Raw genomic sequence first — 24891 nt, forward strand, 5'->3', positions numbered from 1 at the left:
CACCTGCTTACCATAGGAATAGACATTGATCCTTGTTCTTAGGGCATTGCCAGCCTGAAATCTCTAACCAATCAAGTCACCCTGTTAGTTAGTGGTAAGAATGGAATAAGAACACAGGCTTTCAGGTTTCCAGGTCAATGCTAGACAAGTTACAAATGATCTCTCAATTGCCAGATCTAATTAGCTTTTCTGAGTCCTCATCCTTCTTGCTCTTGATATTAGAGGTATTTTAGAGTCACCCCTCTTTCCTTCTTCTCTTTCTTCTTTGCTGAATCATCTTTCTTGTCCTGTTTGCTAACCCAGTGGATGGGTCCTCTAAAAGTCTGTCCTGGTCCCCCTCACTTCTCCCTTTATACCATTTCACTTGATGATGACATCAGCTCCCTTGGTTTCAATGATCTCTATACAGATGATTTTCAGATCTACACCCCTAGTCTTACTCTCTCCCAACCTCCCAGATTTTATCTCCAATTGTCTCTTAAACATCTCAAACTAAATGTCTTAGAAACATTTTAAACTCAACAAGTCAAAAACTGAACTTATTTTCTCTCTTCCTAACTTTCCTATTATGGTCAGAACTACCACAATTCTCCCAACTCACCCAGGTTTAAAATCTAGAAGTCATTCTCAACTCCTTGTCTCTTCTATATCTATAGTAATATCTTAGAGATTTTACCTTCATGATATTGCCACCAGACTATTCCAGATTTTCATCACTTCACTCTTGGTTTATCTCCAAATATTTCTGTGGAATATTTGTGCCTGACCTGTGGTAGAACTTTCCAAGCTTGTATCAATCCCACCAGACACATTAGAATATATTGTACCCGGACCTCCACATAGTAATATCATTTTGGATCTCTTCAAGCTCAGAGATGACCTGGTCTATTACAATAACCTGCTGTTTGGTCTCTCTTCAATCTACATCCCTTTGGATGTCAAGTTGATCTAGACCCTGGGCCTTAGGGTCATGTAATATTAATATACAGAACTCCAGACTGGGATTTGTGAGATCTGACTTCTAGACTAGAGTCAGACACCTGATTTCAAATCCAGCTTTAGATACTTATTAGCATTGGCAAACTGCCTAATCTATAAAAAGAGGATAATAATAGCATCTACCTCCCAGAATTGTGTGAGGGTATCATGAGCTAATGTTTGTAAAGGATTTAAAGAGCTTATCTTCTACAGGAAGTCTTCCCCAACCCTTCTTCATGCCAATGCCTTCCTTCTGTTCATTATTTTCTGTACATAGCTTGCTTTGTTATATTTGTGTACATGTTGTTTCCCCCATTGGATTGTAAGCTCCTTGAGGGCAGGAATTGTTTTTTATCTCTTTTTGCATCCCCAATATTTAGCACAGTTCTTGGAACATAGAGGGCATTTATTTATTTATTTATTTTTCAAGTTGACAAGCATTTATTAAGTTCCAGTTAAGCACAGGAATAGTTATCGTTGAGTCATTTTCCAGTTGTGTCTGATTCTTCATGATCCATTTTTTGGAAGATTTTCTTGGCAAACATACATTGCATCAGCTCATTTTCCAGCTGAAGAAACTAGGCAAACAGGGATAAGAGATTTGCTCTGGGTCACACAGCTAGTAAGACTTTTTTTTTTTTTAAATTTAATAGCCTTTTATTTACAGGATATATGCATGGGTAACTTTACAGCATTAATAATTGGAGGGCATTTATTTGAAAAGGACTTTGCAAACTAAAGTAGTATATTTTGTATTGTCAGTTGCATCCAACTTTTCAGGACTTCATTTGGGATTTTCTTGGCAAAGATACTGGAGTGCATTGCCATTTCCTTCTCCAGCTCATTTTATAGATGAGGAAATTGAGGCAGGCAGGATTAAGTGACTTGCCCAATATCATGTACCTACTAAGTGTTGGAGGTGAATTGGAACTCAGGAATATATCTTCCTTCTTACAAGCCCAGTACTCTAGCCACTGCACCACTTAGCTGCCCTAAGCCCTATATACACACTGGTTTTTACTGGTATTGTTATTAGTATTATTGTCTGGGTACAAAAGCATTATGAGACTATTGGCAAATATTTCCCCCCTCCCTATTCTTTTTTTTCTTCTGTGAAATGAGAGAATTGAACTTGATTCTTTCTAACTCTAATATTTTAGGCTTTGTTAACTGAAGGTTTTGAGCTTTTATTGTAGCACATCCCTTAGGATTCCAGGGCTGGATTAGATCACTTCATAGATCATTTATTCCATTCCTCCCATTTTACAGATAAGGAAATTGAGGCCCAAAGCCATATAGGTAGTTAAGTGTCAGATGTGAGATCGGAACCAATATTTTAAGGATTTGCCATTTTATTGTCCTGTATCCTCCTCCTCCCACCAGAATCTATTGCTCATCTTAAATAGCAGTCTTTGCAAATTGTTGTGACTGGAAAAAAAATCCTTTGTTAACTTCTCTGGTAATGAGCCCCCTAGCACTTAGCTAGGCTTAATTTTTGTTGGCTGGCATAGTGTTTCTCTCTGGCCTGGCAGAACTGATAGAGATAGGCCTCACTGATCTAGGTTCGCCTACAGAGTACCTAGAGGCATTCATTAGTCCAATTCTACAAAACTGCCTTACAAAAGAAATCCTTCACAAGACTTAGAGCTAAAAAGGGTATCACTCAACCTTTAGTTCAACTCCTTATTTTGCTGAGGCGGAGCTTGAAGCCCAAATAAGGTAAATGGCTTGCCCAAGTTTATAACGGAGGTGATATTTAAGCCCAGGTCTGACTCCAAATACAATTTATTTTTCCACTTGAACATGCTGCAGTCCCCTTGACTTAGGAGAGCAGCATTTTCTGCACTAAAAACCTATGCTTTTCTAAAGAGCCCTATTCAAAGATGTCCCTTGCAGTGCCCCCTTTTTTCTGATTTTACTTCAGAAGGTTTCTGCCCACTCCCCTTTCCTCCATCTTGACTAATGCGTTGGCTGATGCTAAGGGAACTTTGTAATAATAATGACAACTTCTATCTCTGTGGAACTCTAAGTGACTTTTATCGCAGCTCTTCAAGATGGGGGAGGATTATTATCTCTATTATTGAGTAAACAGGCTCAAATATTAAGTGACTTGCCCATGTTTGCACAGCTAGGAGGAGGCAGAGCTGGGTTTCAGTCCCAGGTGTCTTCTGGCTCCAGGTTTGCCCACAATGCCACAGTGTTGGACTACCTGAAGCATGTTATCTACCTTTCCTGCTTAGGACTACTCCTGCCTTTAGCAGAGAAACAAACAAACAAAAACCACAACCCAACAAAAGAACATCATTGGGAGAAAGTTCAGGGAAGAGGTGGTATGACCATATTCGGGGGAGGTTCCCTCACTGTGGCGTAGACAGGAAAGGGTTGGGCACATTCCCAGAGGTCGGGGAGGAACTCCACCTCACTCTGGCCTTTCCCCTTCACCTGTCTTTCTCTTTCAGATTGGGAGAACTGGGGAAATAGAGCAGTAGTGCTCACCCAGGTAGAGCCTTCTGGGCAAGGGAGAGAACTAGAGGCCAAGGTCTTCTTAGGGGATTGTGGGGCTTGGAACTTTGGGCAAGGAGGTTGGAGCACCCCAGAAAGGCTACCATCCTGGGGAGAAAGCCTGAGAGTGAGACTCAGAGCCCAGCTGGAGAATTCCCGAGGAAGGTGAAACAGGTAACATTTCTGATCATTGTGGAGATAGGACTGAGGGAGTAGAGGAAGCAGAATTACTTGTGTTTATAAAGTGAGAGGAAGACACAGTTTTAAGCTTTAACATCTTAAAACTGCCTTAAGACTTTTTGGGACACTGTAAAACTCAGTTATTAATTTTTAGAACGCCTTTTCTTCTCCTTCTATTTGAACTTTACAGTGAAGAGGTCACAGGACCTTTGAATGTGAAAACCAGAAAAGATCTTCAAATATAGCATTTTAGAGCAAGAAGAGACTTTAGAATAAGGAATATTAGGGCACAGAACAGAATTTCAGAGCTGTTAAGAACATTAGAAGGTACTATTAATTAACAGTCCTGGACTTAGAGCCTTCACTACTTAGAAGGCCCTTTCAGGTAGAGAATTTCATTTTTTTCTCAACACTATCCAGTGAGGGAGGCTAGGCAAGGATTGTAACACTCATTTTTACAGAGAAGGAAAGGGATTTGTCCACAGTCTTGCAGCCTCTCTAACTGGCAGGGCCTAGAATATCAGGAATGTCTGCCCTGATGAGACTAAAATTAGCAATGGAAAAATGCTTAGGGATGGAAAGGGCCCTGGGCTTCGTGACAAAATTGCAGCACCAGAAGGGACATTTGAGGGCACCTAGTCCAACCTGTATCTAATATTTGAGCCTTGCCACAACTTCCCCTTCATAGGGTCAACCAAGCTCTACTTGAATAGAACCTTCAGTGATTGTGAGTCCTCTCCTCCCTGAGGAGGACTATTCCACTTCTGGACAGTACTGATTTAGAATATTTTTCTTTTTTGTCATGTCAAGGTCTGCTCCAAGGACACTTCCACCCTTCACTCAAGTCAATAAACATTTAAGTGCCTACTGTGTGTGTTGTAAGCACTGTGCTCACTCCTCTTGCTGGTTGTACATTGAAATCCATGACTTTTCGCCCTGGGTGATTCTTTCATGAATCTTAGAGGCAGTGCCTTTACTAAATCTTTCAAAATCCTGAGGATCCCAGAGTAGCATGTGGATTCTCCTTCATCTGCTATCTCATCCTCTCAGCACCTCAGTAGCCTCTTAGAGAATGCCTTTCAAATCAAATGTTCTTGGCAGTATGTTACATTACAGCCTGTTTTTCCAGCTCTTAGCACAGTGCCTAGCACATAGTAGGCACTTGATAAATGTTCAATGGGTTGATTTTCATATTGTGGCTTTTCAGTTATTTTATAACTGTGCATCTTCTCTAAAGGCAGCATATCCCATGATTTACTGTTTTTTTTGTTTTAGTCTAGACCTATGATCTCATTGCTTTGGGGAAAGGTTCACTGATATGGATCAGCCATCTGCAACTCTGTGACTTAAGGTCTTTGAGAGTTGCCTAGGGAGGGACTAGAAGTTAAGTGACTCATTCTTAGTGACAAATGGTATAATGGATAGAGCATTAGACATGGAGTCAGAAAAATTTCAATTCAAAGCCTGTCCTGACCCTTATTAATTTTATGACCCTATACAAGTCCCTTATACTTTCTCAAGCTCAGTTTCCTCACCTGCAAAATAGAGCATTAATAGCTCTTACCTCACAGAGTTGTTGAAAGGTGCAAATGACATAATACATGGAAAGTATAAATCTCAAAGCTCTACATAAATGTAACTACTATTGTTGTTGGGCAGCAAGGTATTGTAGTAGATAAGAGTGCTGGATTTGGAGTCAGGAAGCCCTGAGCTCAAATCTGACCAAATCAAATCTGTGATCCTGGGCAAGTCACTTAAGTCTGTTTACCTCAATTTCCTCATCTATAAAATGAGCTGAAGAAGGAAAGGACAAACTGTTCCAGGATCTATGCCAAGAAAACCCCAAATGGGATCATGAACACTCAGACATGAATGAAAATGACTATTATTATTGTTATTTAATATGGATCAGAGGTGAGACTTCAGTTCTGAAACTTTTTGACCTCTATGAAGGTCCTTTGTTGTACCGAGCTCTCCTCTTCATACCTTGAAGCTTTGTAGGGGAATATTTATATTAAAGAAATGGGTTTCAGCCATAGGGATGAGCTTGGGGCTCAAGGAGATGAGATTGTCATGTATGGTAAGCCAGCCAACAATCTGGGGCTGCTTGGTGAAGGTCCACCTGAGAATGGGGGTGATTCCATGGGGATGATCAGGGGAGGGACAGATCAAGGAGGGCTGGAGGAATCAGGGAGGCTCTTTCAAAAGGCTGGTGTGAGAAGAAAACTTTGTAAACCATAATACTGTAGACACAAGTTGTTACTAGTGCTATCATATTGTTGAAGGCAGATACTTCTCCTAGGCCAAGGCTGTGTGTAGGTGGATGAGGGTGGATAATGAATACCATGATAAGGAGTGACTGGAGTGGAGGGACAGGGCAGGGAGCCCTGGGGACCTATGCGGTTCATTTGAGCTGTCCAGGAACAATCTGCCTCCCCTCTGGGCTTCTGCCTCCAGGCTAACATGCCTTCTTGGGGTTCCCTTTGAAGACCACCTGGCAGCTGCATAGCCATTCTGTGAGCTGGGACAGATGGAGTCTGTTAGACTTAGGCAGCAGGGAAAGTGGGAGCAGCCTAATTTTTTTCCCACCCCCTTTATGGTAGAAGCTTCCCCCATAAAGCCTCTGTGTCGTGATGGTTCAGGGGAATGTGATACAAGAGGGTGGGGGAAAGATTATTGGATGTAGTGTCTGGAGGAGGAGGCCCGCATTCTAGTTCCAGCTGTTCTACCAACTTGCTGTGCAATCTTGAAATCTCATCACTTCGGGCCTCAGTTTTCTCCTCTAAAAAGAGGAATGAATTAGGTCCTTTCATCAGGTCCTTTCATCAGGAAATGCTTCCTCTCCTTCCCTCTGTTTAGGCTTCCTTCAAGCCTTAACTCAGATCCCACCTTCTGGAGGAGCCTTTCTCAGCCCTCATTACCACCCCCGTCTTCCTCTGAGACTACCTTCCCTTTGGGTCACACGATAGCTATTTTCATCCTCTCTCTTCCATTGGAATATAAACTCCTTAAGGGCAGGAGCCAGATTATTTTGAGGTTTTGCCTATCTTGGTATTGCTATTGATGAATTGAGGGTCTGCCACAGAAGTACTTAAATGTTTAAGGCTGAGCACTAATAGTAGCCTATAGCTGGTGTGCTGTCTGTATCCTACATGCCTTGGTTCTATGTTCCAAGCTCCTTCTGACATTTTACTGTTCTGAATGTTAAAATTCTGACTCATCTCCGAGTCTCTGGTGGTGTCAGCTACATTTTCTTCTGATGATTCTTCTTCTCCTTCCTTGCTGGAGGTGGGGAGAGGGTTTGGGGGGCTTATTTCCTTTAGTAGAGTGTTCTTGTCTCATGCTCTTATATGCTATCCTATGGGTATCAAACTCAAATAGAAAAGAAGGCAATAAACAGTGAGCTACATATGGATTTAGAAAACCAAAAATTAAAATTGTGTTTTGCTATCTTTTTATTCATTTTAATCTGGTTCTGCACTGAGGCGGGCATGATTGACAGACAGAAAACTTCACAGCAACTCAGAAAACTTAGGTTCTAGTCCTGATTCTGCGTGATCTCAGACTTCCACTTCCTCTCCAGTAAAATGGGGGCTTCGACCAAATGATGTCTGTGATTCCTTTCAGCTCACACATTCTTTGTTCTAAAGTCACATTTCTATATTATATATTATTCTATATTATGGAGTTGCTTCCATCCCTGAGTCTGAATCTTTTCCTCTATCTCTGGTCACCCCAAAGCCAGAGTATCTCCAAGTGGCAGAACCAGGATTAGGGTTCTGACCTCAAATTCAGGTTAGTCCAGGCTAAACGAAGGACTTTTGATAATAACTCCCCCCAGGGGTGGGGGGGAGAAGCTTTCCATTGGTGGCCAATCAACTCTTCCTTTATTAATTGATGGTGTCACCTTAAGTCTGTCAGACTAAGTCATTGTGCTCTTCTATGTACTTTTGTTTTGCCACTCCTTACACCCCCCACCCCCAATAGATGGTGAAATACTTAAAGGGACTTAAGGCTTCCAAAGACTCTTCCAGCTCTGATATTCTATGACTCTGAAATGGTGTCAAGTAACTTCCATTTGGGTTTATAGTTTTGTGTATTTTTCATTGTGACTGGCTGGGTTTTTCTATTGTCTCTGGCTTATGTGTACCATAGAGTACACATGTAACATATATATGGTATAAGGGATAGGCTTTGTACTTAGAATCAGGAACACTTGGATTGAAGTCTTGCCTCAGACACTAGCATGGTGACCTGGGGTGATTTATGTAATCTCTCTGAACATGAAAGTCAACCAGTCTCTGTTAAAGTCAATAAGCATTTATTAACCACCAACTATGTTTCATGCACTGTGCTAAGTACTATAGTTAGAAAGAAAATCACAAGAGAGCTTCTGTTCTCAAGGAGCTCTCTGTGTAATGGAAGAGAAAATTTGTAAACAACTTTATATAAACAAGTTATATTTAGGATAAAATGAAGATAATCTCAAAATTGAAGGCACTAGAGTTAAGGGAGATCGGGAAAGGTGTTTTTGGTAGGAAGTGGGGATTTTAGTTGAGACTGGAAGGCAGAGATGAGTAGTGAGAGTATTCCAGGCCCAGAAAACATTCAGTCCAGAAATAGAGCATCTTCTGCAAGGAATGGCAAGGACATGGGCCCATTTTGTAGGGTTCGTGTGTGTGTGTGTGTGTGTGTGTTAGAAAACTGGAAAAGTAGGATGAAGCCTAGATATGAACAGTTTTAAAAGGAAAACAGAGGTTCTTATATTTGATCACATAGATGTAATGTAAATAAAAGGGCAACAATAATAGTACCACTTCCCAGGGTTGTTTTAATTGATGATTAAATGAGTTAATATATGTAAAGGGTTGTACAGATCTCTAGCACTTACTCAATGCTTGCTTGAGGGGTGGGGGGTGGAAAGACAGAGAGTCAAATTGGGGTTGGAATCAGCTTCCTAGGTTTTGGCCGGGGCTCCCCCTTCAATGGCTTATATTATAGCTGTCTCTCTAACCTTCAATTTATTTCCATTTTATTTAATTCAGGTAGCATTTATAAAGAGATTGTTTATAATGCTGAGGCTTTCAAAACATAGCAATTCACCTTTCTGTACAATTCTGAATTACAGAGTGCCTCCCCCAAATAAACCTGTGAAATAGAGAAATGGATGGTATTAGCCCATTTACAGATGAAGAAATGGATAGACAGCAGATGTGATCCAAACTTACAAACTAGTGAAGTGGACTTTTTAGGACTGAAACCCAAACTTTTTCTCTCCACATTTACTACTTATCTCATAGGGTTTGTTGGGAGGAACGTTATTAGTGTAGTCTATGAAAATTAGCAATATTTGCTGTTATTCTTACTGGTCTGGAGAAAAATTTGGTTTTGGGAATTGTGTGTGTGTGTGTGTGTGTGTGTGTGTTTAATGCAGATTGCTAGACAGGGAATCAGTGAAGAGACTGAGTTCTGGTTGTGGCTTTTGTGTTAACATGGTGTTTGACAATGGGAAAGCCACTTCCCTTTTCTTTGTTTCAATTTTTCTGACTGTAAATTGAGAAAGTCCCTTGCATGTCTAACATTCTTTATTATAAGGTTCTTTCCTGATCTAACATTCTTTATTCTGTGTTCCAAACCTCCTCCTGGGTCCTCCAGAGCTGGAAAGAACATTCCATATTTTAAGGTTTCTTCCAGCTCTGACATTCCATGTTCTAAAGTCCTTTCCAGTTCTGACATCCCATGTTCTAAGAACCTATCTAGCCTCCTCCCAGTTCTGATATTTCATGTTTCAAGGTCCTTTCTAGCTCTGACATCCCATTTTCCAAGGATCCTTCCAGCTCTGTCATTCCATCTTCTCAGCTCCCTCTCAGCTTTGACATTCCATATTCTAAGGTCTCTCAGCTCTTGACATTTCATGTTCTAAGTATCCTCCTAGTACTGACATTCCATATTCTGAGGGCCCTTGTAGCTCTGACTTTCTGTGGCTCTGAACCTGTGTTGAGGAACTGCCACTTGTGCCTGTCATTCTGAATCTTTTTTTTTTTTTTTTTTTTGTGACTAATGTTTGTGTGTAGCTGTCCAGAGCTCTGGTGGGAGTCAATGAGAAAGGTGACCAGTTTTTTTTTCTGGGTGGCTGGTTTTCTTCCTCATATCTCCCTAGGGCCCACAAATGCCCCAAGTGGTATGTCTAATGAGTGTGTATGTGGGTGGGGTTAGGGAGGGAAGTTAGGGTTGAGCCACACTGGTTCCCCCATTTTCTTCCCATTTCTAGTTCTCTTTGCTATCTGTGATGGGCAGCCAAGGTCCAATAGAACTTAATCAAAGTCAGCAATGATGTAATAATAATAGAATTTTTATAGCATTTTTAAGGTTTGTCCTTTCCTCGGTGACAACCTTTGAAGCAGATATTACAAGCATCAAAATCTCAGTTTATCAAGTAAGTAAACTGAGTCAGAGTAGTTAAGTGAGTGCATTGCTGATAAGTGTTGGACCTGGGGTTTCAAACCAGATCCCCTGATTCCAAGTTCATTGTTTTTTTTTATACTATCCTCACTTAAATAAAAGGCAATGGAAAGTTATACTCAAAAAGAAAATTCCTATCACCACCTCATGTGTTATGTTGTATTGAGAATCCCTAGACCAGGAAGCCAGAGTTTTACTATTTAATCTTGTACATTTGATGTCCCTAGCTACTCCAGCTGCTTCTCTTGTGGCATAATCTCATGATGAGTTTATTTATTTATCAAGTGGTGACAGTTATTAAAGGGCTGCCATATAGAAGAATTATACTTTGTCTGCTAAGTTAATATAGTAAAACAGAACAAGAATCAAATTTAGAAAAAGTCATTTTTGTTTGGCTCTTTTACTCACTAGCTCTGTGATCCTGGGCAAGCCATTTAAATCTCACATCTGCAAACTAAGGCAAATAGTCCTACAATCACCGACCTCTCTGTTGTTCTGAGGACAACTAGAAAAAGACTGGACAGTCTCACTGTCTTCTGCTCTGGCCAGAGCACAGCTAAGTATTGTATTCATTTTTAGGTGATACATTTAAAAAAGGACATTGATAAATTGGAGAGAATCCAGAGAATAACCAGGATGGTGAAAGACCTTGAAATTATAACATAAGAGAATCACTTGAAGGAGCTAGGGATGTCAGGAATAGAAAAGACTTGGGAGGGATGAGGTAGAGGTGTAGGAATATTTAGAAGGCTGTCACGTAAAGGGAAGATTAGATTTGTTCTGCTTGGTTCCACATGGCAGAATTTGGAGTTGCAGAGGTAAGTTTAAACTTGATTTTTTGAAAAATTCCTCAATAATTACAACTGTAGGAAATAGAATAGAGGTCATATTACAGAGATAGCCTTTTTTATTTTAGGGCCAGATTAGCCTAAATAATCATTGATATTTCTTTTAGCTCTGACATGAGATGGTGTGATTTTTTGAAATGGGAATTGTTAGCTCCAAAGCTCCAAAGAGTAGACCTGTGACGAGTGGATGAGTGGAGAGGCAGATTTTATTCTTGGAAGGCCTTCATAATAATCAGAAAATAGGGCAGTCTTTCATAAGGTACTGAGTTCACTGTTACTGGCAAGATTGGTGGTGGGTTATGGTGGTAAAGTATGTGTTCAAGCAAAGAATAGATGATCTTGTGTTAAGCATGTCATGGAGAGAATGTGTACTTTGGAGTGTTGGCTGAGGTTGATGGGATAATGGTAGAAAAGTGATTAAAATTCTTGTCTGTCTGACCTTGTCACTCCTTTACTCAATAATGGCTCCCCTATACTTTCAGGATCAAACATACTCTCTTTTGTTTGGCATTTAAAGAGCTTTATAACCTGATACTTTCCTATTATTGCAGTTTTCTTACATTCTACTTCCCTCCATGCCCCATATACTTCAGTCCTTTAGAGCTAGAAGGGCACCCCCTCATATTACAGATGAGGAAATGAAGCCCCAAAAGGGGAAGTAATTTGCTTGACCTTGGTCATCAGCAGAACCAGGGTTTAAACCTCAAAAACTTAATACAATGCCTACCACCTATACCATCTGCCTCTTGTTGGCAGGTCCTTTTAAACCCTGAGATTGTTATTCCATGAATTCTTTCCATTGCCTTTTGAATATTGATTGGAAATTGAATGGGAGAGAGATGTAAAAGTGCTTGAAATTAGGGAGGAAGAATATAAATTGGTATTAATAAAGGTCCAGCTGCCTTTTTAAAGGGACTTGGAAGGATTTGGAGACTGTCGTCCTCACTGGGCCACTTTGGGAAAAGGTAAAATGTTTCTATTTGTAAGTGCACCATTTTCCTAAGGCCTAAATGGTCTTGAATTTTGACAGAGACATGATGTCTGGAGCTAATTTAATTATTGCTTGGTTGTATATTTAGCCCAAAGTGGAATGATGAGCTATCTTTTTAAAAAATGTTTATCAATTTATTATTTAAATTTTGATACATTATGTTTTTGCATGATAGTTATTTCCCAAATCAAAATATTTCCTTCACAAAGTACATTCCTTGGGGCAGCTAGATGGTGCAGTGGATAGAGCATCAGCCCTGAAGTCAGGAGGACCTGAGTTCAAATCTGGACTCAGACATGTAACACTTCCTAGCTGTGTGACCCTGGGCAAGTCACTTTACCCCAGTTGCCCCAGCAAAAGAAAAAAAAAGACAAGACAAAGTACATTCCTCAAATACATTTAGTCAAAACCTCTCAGCAGTGATACTGTGTCACACATGTCACTTTTTACTTTTATTTATTGATTAACAGGAAGGAAGAATAAGTCTTTTAATTTTCAAAGTCTGGTACTAAAATTATCTTGATATTTGACATTGATTTTGTTGATATTGACTTAATGGACATTCTTGTAGTCATTGTGTATATTTTTATCATTCTGCTGTCTTCACTTTCTATCACTTCATATAAGTTTGCCCATATTTTTCTGAATTCTTCATATTTATGATTCCTTATAGCACAGTAATATTTCATTATGTTTATATACTATCTATCTATCTATCTCTATCTCTAACTCTGTATCTATCTATCTATCTATAAAACCTTTATGTATCACCATTCATGTGCCAGTGTTTGATTACATTCTTTTTTATAGTATTTTGTTGCCACAAATAATATAGCTTTGCATATTTTTTACCCATATAGGTCTTTTCTTTCTGTTGTTAACCTCACTGGAGATGTAGATCCAGGAGTGGGATTTGGAGGTTAAAGTCAAGTCAACAAATATTCATTAAGCACTTACTATGTGTAATGAGTTTTGGGAATAAAAAAAATAAGCAAAAAAGAAAGAGAATTTCAGAGGAAAACATCAAAGAATGGAAACTGAAAAGGGGTGGGAGACAAGAGAAGGTACCAATGGAGAAGGAATCTGAAGAGTCAGAAGTGGATCCCAGAGGGGAATGAAGGAGTCAACATGATTGATTGATAGATACTTTTTTAAAAAAGTAAGTTTTGGAAGGGACTGATCAATTAGAGGAAAATGTCATGGGGACAGAAGAATCTTCCAGGATAAGAAGGTCATGGGTGAGAAGACCCTGGGCATGGTAGAGAAAGAAGTCTAGAGAGGAATGAAGAAGTGAAGGGTAAAAGAGGATAAACAATTAATAGAATTTTCTTATATAATCACAAGTTGTCTTTCAGAAGAGCTGAACCAACTCAAGGCCCCCCCAGCACTAACTTAGCCTACTTAATTTTTTTCCATTGTGCCATTCCAGCCATGAGTTTTCCCATCTTTGCTGTCTTGATGGGTGCGAAATGGTTTATCAGGATTGTTTTAAATTTAGTTTCTCTGATTACACTGTATTATTAATTCCATTTGCACATCCTCTTTTTATTATTTGCTTATTGAAAAATGAGCATTGAGTTTATATTTGTATCAGTTTCTTATAGATTTTGGATTTTTTTAATCAAAGGTATTTAATATAATTAGGCTGTGACTAAAGTAGGGCAACATATTGGAAAGGGCCTTGGACTGGCATCAATCAACAAATTTATTTTTCTATTTTTACTTTGTAAAATAAATTTTTATTCATATCTTTTATTACAACACCAAATTTCTCTTACCTTCTCACGAGGAGAGCTATCCCATGTAATAAATACTATTTTTTTTCTTTTTTCTTTTTTTATTTAATAGCCTTTTATTTACAGGTTATATGCATGGGTAACTTTACAGCATTAACAATTGCCAAACCTCTTGTTCCAATTTTTCACCTCTTACCCCCTACCCCCTCCCCCAGATGGCAGGATGACTAGTAGATGTCAAATATATTAAAATATAAATTAGATACACAATAAGTATACATGACCAACCCGTTATTTTGCTGAATAAATACTATTTTTAAAAGTAAAAGATGAAAAAGAAAAAATCAGCAAAACTAATTAATGCATTGAAAGTTCTGAAAGTATATTCAGTATCTGTGGACCTCCTAACTCTGCAAAGTAGTGGAGAGAGATCTCTTCACATAACTCTTCCTTAGAGATAGGATTATTCTTTGTAATTTTGCAGCATTCACTTTGGATTATCTTGTGGTGTTTCTTTTCTTTTACATTGTTGTAGTCATGTGTTTTGTTTTCTTGGCTTTGTTTACTTCACTTTATATCACTTCATGGAACTCTTACCATCTTTTTCTGCATTCATCATATTAGTCATTCAATGGATAGAACCCTAAGCTGGGAATAAGGAAGACTCATCTTCCTGAGTTCAAATCTGACCTCAAACACTTATTAGCTGTGTGATTCTAGGCAACTCACTTAAACCCAATTGGCTCAGTTTCCTCATATATAAAATGAGCTGGAGAGGGAAATGGCAACCCACTCCAGTATCTTTGCTAAGAGAGCCCCAAAAAACCCTTGAAAGGAGTCAAAGTGATAGAGAATGTCTGGGTCAAATTATGTCAGTTCAGCTTCTGTCCAGAATTCTCTTTACCACTCTTTGGGGCAGTGGGGGGGGGGGGGAAACTAGTGACACACACTGCATACCCCAAAGCCTCTCTGGGCTTGGCTGTATGGGAGATATGGCCACATGTGAACTTTACCTGTAGATCTCTGTTCTATGGGGTTCAGATGGGATGCAAAGAGTCAGACAGACATGACTAAAATGACTTTAAAAACAGCAAAAAGAAGAACAGTAATGTTCTTAGCCACTATTTGTTTAGTCATTCCCCAGTCAATGGTTACTTACTCGTTTTCTAATTCTTTGCTATCACAAGAAGGGCTGCTATCAATATTTCTTAATACTTATTAAGTGCTTACTGTATTTTAGATACCATGCTAAATAAGAGATAGAGATGTAAAAACAAAGAGTGATGCTGAAGTCCCTTCCAACTTTTAAATTCTCTGAAATAGTCAGTCTTCAAGGAGTTTATATTGTAGTGGGGGTATCAACATATGTGTGTGTGTGTGTGTACATATATGGGATATATGTTATGTGTCTATTGTAATAATATATTATTATATTATTATGCTAACTAGCATTTTTATAGCATTTTAAGATGTGGAAAATAATTTCCAAATCTCATTTTATCCTGCCCACCACTCTGGGAGGTAGGTACTATTATCATTCTCATTTTACACATGAGGAAACTGAGACATGGAGGTTAAGTGACTTGCCTAGTCACACAGCCATTAAATGTCTGAGGCGGCATTTGAACTCAGGTTTTTTTGACTTCAGCTCCATGATTCTATCCATTATGCTGCCTGCATTCTAAAGGTAATAGGAAGCTGACGGAGTTTATTGAGTAGACATGGGAGTTAAATAGAATTTGTTGTTGTTGTTATTGTTGTTGTTTTTTTAACCACTGATTAATGATATATTTTTTTTTTGACAAAGTCTCATTATTTCACTGGGTCTCAGCTTCCTCATCTGTAGAATGAAGCTGTTGGACTAGACATTTACAGTTCTATAAATCTGTACATTTATAAATCATGACTATGACGGTACGATTGCTAATGGGCCCGCTGGTTTCATTAGAGGTCTCTGCTAGGGGGTTTCTCACTATCTGGCTGATAATCTAACTGGCTGATGAGCTCTTCCAAGTGTAGGCAGGATCATAGGAGAGGGGAGAGCCCTCCTGGACAGGTGCTGGACCGGCACAGCTCGGCCCAGATCTTCACCATTGCTTTCGGACTCTTTTCAGAAACACCAAATCCATTGGGTTTTGATGCCTCCCTGTGCCACTTGATTACAATCCCAAACCAACACACACATGCATATTTAAGGCTGTGACTAATTGGGGCAGCTGCATGGCCCTCCCAAAAGACAGACAGACCACAAAAAAAAAAATCCTTTTGGAGACCAGCTTCTGAGAGCCGTGTCCCCTGATAAATCCTCTGTCACTCTCTTTGGGACTGGGGGGAAGTAGGAGAGGAGTTTAGATTCTGAATACTGAATCATACTGTATACCCTGGAACCTTTCTGGGCCTGACTGTGTTATGGGTGTGGCCACATGTGGACTTTACCTGTAGGTCATAGGATCAAAGATTCTCAAGAGTTATAAGGAACCATAGAAGGCAAGTAGATCAACTTCCCAGCCAAGTACAGGCTGGATTTTACAGATTAGAAAATATAACTAATAAGTGTGGGGGTGCGCCTTGAACTCAGGTCTCTTGGTCAGTCAAAAGACATTTATTAAGTAACTACAATAGTAGGTCAGGCACAATGTTAAGCACTGGAGATACAAATAAGAAAAAGAAAGATGGTCCCTACCTTTGTCAAGGAGCCTGTTATGTAAAAGGAGGAGACGGCATGAAAAAGCAGAAGGGGGAGGTTCCCTGTGTGGGAATAGGGTAGAATCTGGTCCAAGGAGTGGGAAGTTGGTGGGAAATGGAGATTTGGATGGTCTATGAGCCTCTTTAAATGAAAGATTTGGTGGTGAGCTATCTGGAATTAAGCCCAAACAATTAGAAAACTATAACAAATAAATAATATGTATGATGTGCAATTTATATATGTGCATTTATAGACATTCATATATGTGAGTATATGTGTGTAGTATATGAAGAAGGCTTTGGAAAGCGTTCTATGCTCTGTCCTCCAGCCCTTCAATCAGTAAGACAGAGAATCCTGAAGCTAATGAAGAGATATGAGTACCAATATAAGTGGTATTTGGCAGTTGCTGAGTTTCCTGGGAGCATGAAGATGATGGAGTCCAGTCCAAGGAGCTTGTGGGAACAGTCTGCTTACTTTTAGTTTGGTGCTTTTCCTCTATCGTCAAAGTATGGGCTAGGGAGCACTAAGGGTCCCTAACACCTTTTCAGTTTATCCCAGAGGTCAAAAGTATTTTCATAACACAAGATTTTGCAAGGGGGAATGTTGAAAACTATCACATAGGTGGTCACACTCTCCCTGACTTCTCAAGGAGGTGAGAACCCCAGGAGGATATTTTCTTGATTCCTATCTCAGTGTTCTATTCATTATGCCACCTAGCTGCCCGCCTTTCTTCTCCATCACTCTCAATCGATTATCCATTTTCTACTTGAGGATAATAAGGTATTCACAACCTCCTGAGGCAGCCCATTTAACTTAGGGACTGCTTTAATTGTTAAGAATTTTTCATTATGTTGTACAAAATCTTCCTGTCTGCAACTCTTCTTCTTCCTGTGTTGCTCTTAATTCTTCCCTTGGGGCCAAAAAGAACAAATCTTATCTTTCTATTTTACTGAATTATCCAATTTGAGAGTAATCACTTAGTCTTACCTCTAATAGAAGGGAAGGACAAGGGGTATAAAAATCCATCTCTAGTTGAATGGATTTCATGGAACCTCCAGACAATGTCTGAGAGACATTAAAGACCAGAAGTAGGGAGGCTGTCTGGGCCCATGGAATTCCTTGGGCATTGCAAATAACTCATCATTCAGTCTGTTTTCAATTAAAATGAGCTTGTTGCTTAGCTTTAAAAAACAAGCAATGAGACTGGTCCCAATAACACTTACATAAGTATTATTCTCATTTTCCATATGGAGAAACTGAGGCCCTGAGAGAGAAAGTGGCTTTTAAATTTATATAATTAGTAAATATCAGAACAGTATCTCTAATCCAGGTCATCAAATTTAGACTGCAGTATTTTCCCCACCCATACTGTGCTGTCCTTTCTCCTGCTGCTCCCCAACTCACAGTCTCTATTTATTCCCTCTTTTCTATCACCTTCTTTTCTCATTTCTAATTCAGTTCAAGTATACAAACATTTATTCATCACCTGACCTGGTGCATTGAGTCCTGAGTTTAGTACTATATTATCAGGAAACAAGACAGTTTCTGTTGAAGATTTTGCTTTTTGCAGTCCTATTCTCTATACCTACTCAGATGCTGAATTCTTTATTTGGTTCCACAAAGAATTTAAAGCTAGAAGAATTCTTAAAGATCATTAATCCTCTAATTTCCCTGAGGGTCCCAGGGATTTTTTCAGTGCATCCTTACTATCAAAGCTATTTTCATAATAATATTAAGATGTTTTAGGTTTGAATATGGTAAATATAGATGAAAATAATCCAAATAAGTAAAAGCTCTTGGAGATCCCCTAATTTTTAAGTATGTAAAAGGGTCCTCAATTTTTGAGAGTGTAAAACGGTCCCGAGACTAAAAATTTGAGAACTGTTTAGCTCATCTAATCCTGTTATTTTATAAAGGAAGAAAGGGTGACCCAAAGATGGAAAGAGATACTTGAAGTCCAATTTGGCTCAGTGAGTAATGAGCAGGGATTGAAGTCTAGTTCCATGTTTACTCAATCACTTACTTATATTTAAGTATTTATATTTATATTTATAAATTTATTTATATTTATATTTATTTTATACTTATGTTATAAATTTATTAAATATTATAAATTTACTGTGAGAATATGACTATGATTGAAGCAGTCCCTTCTCCCACAGAGCTTAAAACAAAGAGCTCACATTATAAAGAGGAAGAAAATGATGATATATACAAGTATATGTGAAATTAGCAAAAGAGAACAAATACAAATAAATTCATTATTGTGAAAGATAGGATAATTTGATTTTGTTTTTGTTTTTGCTGAGGCAATTGGGGTTAAGTGACTTACCCAGGGTCACACAGTTAGGAAATGTTAAGTGTCTGAGGCCAGATTTGAACTTAGGTCATCCTCCTGACTTCAGGGCTGGTGCTCTACCCACTGTGTCACCTAGCTGCCCCGAACAGATAATTTGTGAGGGAGGACAGGAGCAGTTGAGGCAATCAGGAAATTTCATGTAGAAGGTGTAGCTTGACCAGGGTCTTGAAGGTACAGTAGGAATCCTATGAGGCAGATATGAGGAGAACATCTATTCCAGACAGGGGACAGCTAGTCCAAAGGCATGGGGACAAGAAGGAGATGGAGTGTGTCCTATGTGAAGAACAGAGAGAAGACCAATCTTGCTGGATTGGAGAGTGAAGGAAGGGGCAGTGATGTCCTTGGTAGGGATACTGTAAGTGGTTTGCCACTTCCTTCTCCAGCTCATTTTACAAATGAGGAAATGGAGGCAAACAGAGTTAGGTGATTTTCTCAGGGTTACATAACTAATGAGTGTCTGAGGGCAGCTTTGAACTCTGGAAGGTGAGTCCTCTCAACTCCAGACCTGGTGCTCCATAACTACTGCCTCCTGTAATTACTTAGATGAGAGGTGATGAGAACCTAAGCAGTATGTGTGTTAAGCGGAGAGAAAGAGATATCTCAGAGATAGAAAGGGTGATTTTTAGCAACTGACTGGATTTGAGGGGTGAGGAATAATGAGGAGTCAAGAATGAAACCAAGGTTATAAATTTGGGAGACTAGAATGGTGGTGATGTCTTCTATGAAAAGAGTGAAATTTGGACAAAGAGAACATTTACAGAAAAGATAATGCATACAGTATTGGGTAAGCTGAATTTGTGGTGTCTCTGCCACATCCAGTTTGGTATGTCCAGCGGGCAATTGGTGATGCTTGGAGAAAAAACCAGGATAGAATGTGTGGATTGGGTAATCGTCAATCTAGAGATGATCATTCAATCCCTGGGACCTAATTAGGTCCCTGAGAGGGTATATAGAGAAAGAGTAGAGACTAGAATAGAATCTGGGTGATCACATGCAGCATTTCATTCCTTAGTAAGTTTGTAAACTCCTAGCAGTCTGGGGCCACCTGCTATGTCTCTCATGCATTTCTGATAGCACCTAGGACAGTGACTAACAAACACATAGCAACAACACTAGTAAGCACTGGAAATAGTTTAGGAATTAGGAGAATGGGGCCATTATTGCAAACTTAATATAGCTTGGCAGTCAAAAATGCTACCTTTGTTTTAGGCTGCATTACAAGAACCAGAATCCAGAATTAGGGCAATGCCAGCCCCTTTGTCCTCTGCCCTGTTCAGTCCGTAATCTGGAGCACCCCACAGTTGTAGATGCTATATTTCAGGAAGAACAGTCTTTTTATACCTTCTTCTTATCCACATCTGACTATAATTCAGTGATGACACTAGTCTGTTCTTCCCACAAGAGAGCCCACAGCCTGACTCTGCATTTTCACTGGCTGGCTGTTCCCCATGCCTAGAATTCTCTCCTTTATCTCTGATGCTTTTCCTGCTTCCTTCAAATCTCAGCTATAACTCTGTCTTCAACAAGAAGACTTACCCTAGTTCTCCTTAATGTTAGCATTTTTCCTCTATTGTTTATAATTTGCCATATCTAGACATATCGATCTATCTACGTCTATATCTATATTAGTCAGAGGTTGGTTATACATCTGTGGGGATGCTTTTTCTTTTAGAGGTTGGACTAATTGACCTTTGAAGTCCCTTCTAATGATGAGATTTTGTGATTCTGTGATTTCCAGTTTTGAAACTAGTTACCTTGTAAATTTACTTCCTTTCTGGGGCTTGTGTTTCTCAGATGAAAAATTTTGCCTGCCGAAAGCCCAGGTTTTCTGACAAAATGACTAAAAAGAAAATCAGATAAATTACATTTATTTTGAAATTCTAGTATTCATAATAATACTAGCTTGCATTTATGTTGCATGTTTTCTCAATCAGACATTGTGCTAAGCATTTTATAAATATTTTCATTTCATTTGATTCTTATGGCAACAGGGAGATGAGTGTTATTATTATCCCCATTTTACAGATGAGGAAACTGAGGCAATTGGAGCTTACATACTTGACCAGGGTCACACAATAAGTATCTGAGGCTTTATGTGAACTCAGTTCTTCCTAGTTCCAAGTGCCCTATTGAGTGTGTTACCTAACAGCCCCCAAATTGTCTTTTACATCTTTGCTCCCAAATGACCATATTGTGTTTCAATGGAGCAGTTTACCGTTGTTTCCACAAGACATGAATTTGGCTTGTGTATTTGCTTTTCATGTAGACTATGGGCAAATCTGCTTTTCCTCTCTAAGATTTACTGTATCTGTACTGCAAAATGGAGCTAACAATGTCCCTGTATACTTTGCAAGACAGTTGAGAAGAGCAAATGCAGATATACATAGGCTATTTGTTATTATTTTAGACTCCCTAGGCCTGATGCTTATTTTAACAGATGCCATAAATACCTTTCCTGAGGGTTTATAATGCTGGAACAGCAGAAGTGGGTTTTTAGAATAAAATTAACAACAACTAAGTTGTTTGTAAATCCTGGAACATTTTGGAATTTTATTATCTTGTCAAAACAGAAGATGGGAACAACTCATTAACATATTAATTATTGCAGTTGAAAGAATCATCATTTCAGGTTCAAAACATGCCAGACAGGGGCCCTTTTAATGAGTTTCCAACTTTCAACACCACTAAAATGTCTCTTCCCATTCTAATTACACCACAGACTGCATTTGAGTCTTAAATCAGGACCCTTGATAATTGGAATGGGAAGTTGTCCTGTTAAGTTCGCTGAGGGCTGGCACTATTTAGTAAGACTTAAAGTGAGGAAATCTGAGTTCTAATCCTAACATTGCCACCTATTTCCTGTCAGTCATGCTACCTAATATTTTCATAGAATTGAATGTAAAATTATGTATGTGGATCAAAAAAAATCAACTATCAAAATATAAGATAAAAGAGAGATGATTAGACAAAAATTTATGTGAAAAGTCAACTAGAATTTTTTAAGTGCCTACTATGTTCCAGGTGCCAAGCTAAGCATCAATGATAAAAGGAAAAGTAAAACACAAATCTTACTCTCTTTTTTGCCTCAAATTCATTTTATTTGAAGAAACAGAATAAGCAAAAAGAAAAACAGAAAAGCAATACAAAACAAAATGAAACAAAACAAAGGAGAATCATGTGCCCAGCAGAACATCAGAGAGGATTAAAAATATATAACAATAAATACCAATTTAAGAAAGTGTATATATTAGTAGAGGAAATTATATTCATGAGTGTCTATCTTTTTTTACTTCCTTGTAAATTGTTCTTTTGTTCTCTGCTGTATACCTTATTTACATTATTCTTTTTTCTTCTCTTCATCTCTCATCCCCACCCCCAAAGGATATATTTATATATACATATGTAGATATATACATACACATAGACACACATATCTCCCTTTCATCCCTCACTACCCCCAATCAAGCTACAGTTAAGAAAAGATATATTTATGTATTTATATATAGATAGATAGATAGATAGAGACACACACACACACATATCCCAATACACACATGTGTTTCCTATCCCTGCTAACTCTTTTTATTAAATTCTACTCCATAACTTGGCTTACTATTGGTTAATCTTCCCCCACCAAGGGATTCCTTCCTTGTCTTCTTCCTTCACCCTTTGTTTCCCTATCCACTTATTCTTCCTCATTATTTCTTCATAGATTTTGGAGGGTGCTATATTCTTCATGGTATATATATAGTGTTGCCTATTGAACTAATTTTCAATGCGAGTAGGACAAACCCTACTCTCAAGGAGCTCACAGTCTAATGAAGGAGACAGTATACAAACAAGATATATAACAGGATGAAGTGGAAATAATCAATAGGAGAGTACTTAGATTAAGGAGGACAAAGAAAGGCTTCCTGTAGAAGATGGGATTTTGACTGACATTTAAAGGAAGCCAGGGAAGGGAATAGGTAAAGATGAGTAGTCGGAATATGGAATGTGGGGGTGATGAGGAATAGCAAGGCATTCAGGCTTACTCCTTAACAGAATATGTGTGTGGGGGGAAAGAGAGATTAATGTAAAAAGATTGGAAAGGTAGGAAAAGGCCAGTTTAGGAGCAGCTTTGAATCCTAGAGGATTATAAAATCTTTGAAAATGATAAAGAATCACTGGAATGTTTTTGAAAAGGGGGGTAATGTGGTCAAATCTGAGCTTTAGAAAGATCATCTTGACATCTTCATCTGGAGGACCAACTAGAGTGATTAAAGACTTTGAGAGAGGGATACCAACCAGCAGGCAGTTTCAGTAGTCAACTATGAGGTTATGAAGATCTGTAGCCAGGTGGTTGTAGTATCCTAGAAGAGAAGCTATATAAAAGATTTTACAAAACCAAAGTGAATAGGATTTAATTATTGGTTGCATATGGAAGTTAAAGGAGGGTAAGGAATTAAGGATGACATCTAGGTTATGAGCTTGGGTGACTGGGAGGATGATGGTACCCTTGAGAGTAATAGAGAAATTAGGAAGAGATGAGGGTTGGGGGAAAGATAATAAGTTCCATTTTGGAGTTGTTGGGCTTAAGATGCCTACAGGACATCTAGTTTGAAATGTCTAATAGGCAGATGGAAAAGGAAGACTATAGAGCAAGAGATATTAGGATTGAATTAGCAGATCTGTGAGTCATCTGCATAGAGATGATTATTGGAAATTGAGAACTGATCAGATTGCCAAATGAAATCATGTAGTAAGAGAAACCAGAACAGAACCAATTAGGACCTCCATAATTATCAGAAATGATAATGGATGAAAGTCCAGGAAAGGAGACAGAAGGAAGTGTCAGGTTGGAGAACCAGAGAGAGAGATAGAGAGAATAAGTAAATATAAGATTTCACAGTATGATGACAATCCAAGAAGAACAGATAATCCTGGACTGCATTGAGAGGCATCATCTCCAGAAAAAGAAAGGTGATAGAGTTTGTCTTAGTCAGATCCCATCTCTAAAATATTGTATCTAGTTCTGGGCATTTCATTTTTGGAGGTCCATTGAAAAGCTAGAACATGATTAGAGGAGGAGCAAAACTGTGATGAGGAAGACTTGGGAAATCATGGCATCTCACATTGATGTAACCAAGTGGGTATAGCTTAATAGAGTTGTGGGAGATAGCAGGAGAAGGGCAGGAAGATATCTGAAGATGTGTTATGGAGGAGAGGTTAGACTTGTTCCCTTTGGTCCCAGAAGATACAAACTAGAAGCAATGACAGAATAGAGAGAATGATGAATTTAATCTTAGGAAGACCCTAATTAAAATCCTGCCTCACATACCTTCTTAGCTGTGTGGTCCTGGGCAAGTCATTTAATTTCTTCCTGCTCCTGTGTGATAGAGATAACAATAGCACCTATCTCATAGGTTGTTATAAGGATCAAATGATAAAATATCCATAAAACGTTTTGTAAATCTTAGCACCATATACATGTTAGCTATTATTATTAGTGACACCAATTCCCTTGTTATTTACTTATGTGTGTGATGTGGAGAAGTTACAGGGAGATATTTTTGCCTACTATATGTCATATTATGGCTGGAAGGTGACCTTTGTTTCTCAGAACTCTAACTTTGTGTGTATCATGAACACCTTCAAGCTGTCTGGTGAAGCCTATAGAATTCCTCTCAGAATAATATTTTTAAATGCATAAAAATTAATAATATTATAAAGATAACTAATTATGTTGAAATACAGTTATCGAAAATATTTAAAAAACAAAACTAATTCATGGACCCCAAGTTAAGTGGAACTTCTATGTTCTAGTAGGTCCTTTCAGATTGGAAAGTTCCATTTTTTCCTGCTATATAAAGAACTACTATAACTAGTTTTGTACATATAAATCCTTTTCACTTTTCTGTGATTTGGGGGGGGGGGCAGTATTGGCCTATTAAGGATTTTGTTAGTTCAGAGAGCTTAAGCACAGTTTAATATCTTTTTTGGGCACAAACCCAAATTGCTTTCTAGATGGGCTGGACCAGTTCACAGTTCTACCAACAGTACATTAATGTGCTTGTTTTCTCATATCCCCTCTAGCATTTGTCATTTTTCTTTTTTGTCAACTTTGCCAATTTGATGGGTATGAGGTGGAACCTCAAAGTTGCTTTAAT

General features: G+C 38.6%; 1 protein-coding gene across 2 annotated transcripts in view; it reads left to right on the forward strand.

Annotated features, from left to right (window-relative positions):
* PAK1 (p21 (RAC1) activated kinase 1) overlaps positions 1-24891 on the forward strand; it is a 203297-nt gene that overhangs the window by 61873 nt on the left and 116533 nt on the right. The gene's annotated exons all lie outside the window — the stretch shown is intronic.

The sequence above is a fragment of the Sarcophilus harrisii genome, chromosome 3, assembly GCF_902635505.1.
Source record: "Sarcophilus harrisii chromosome 3, mSarHar1.11, whole genome shotgun sequence".
Classification (NCBI taxonomy): Eukaryota; Metazoa; Chordata; class Mammalia; order Dasyuromorphia; family Dasyuridae; genus Sarcophilus; species Sarcophilus harrisii.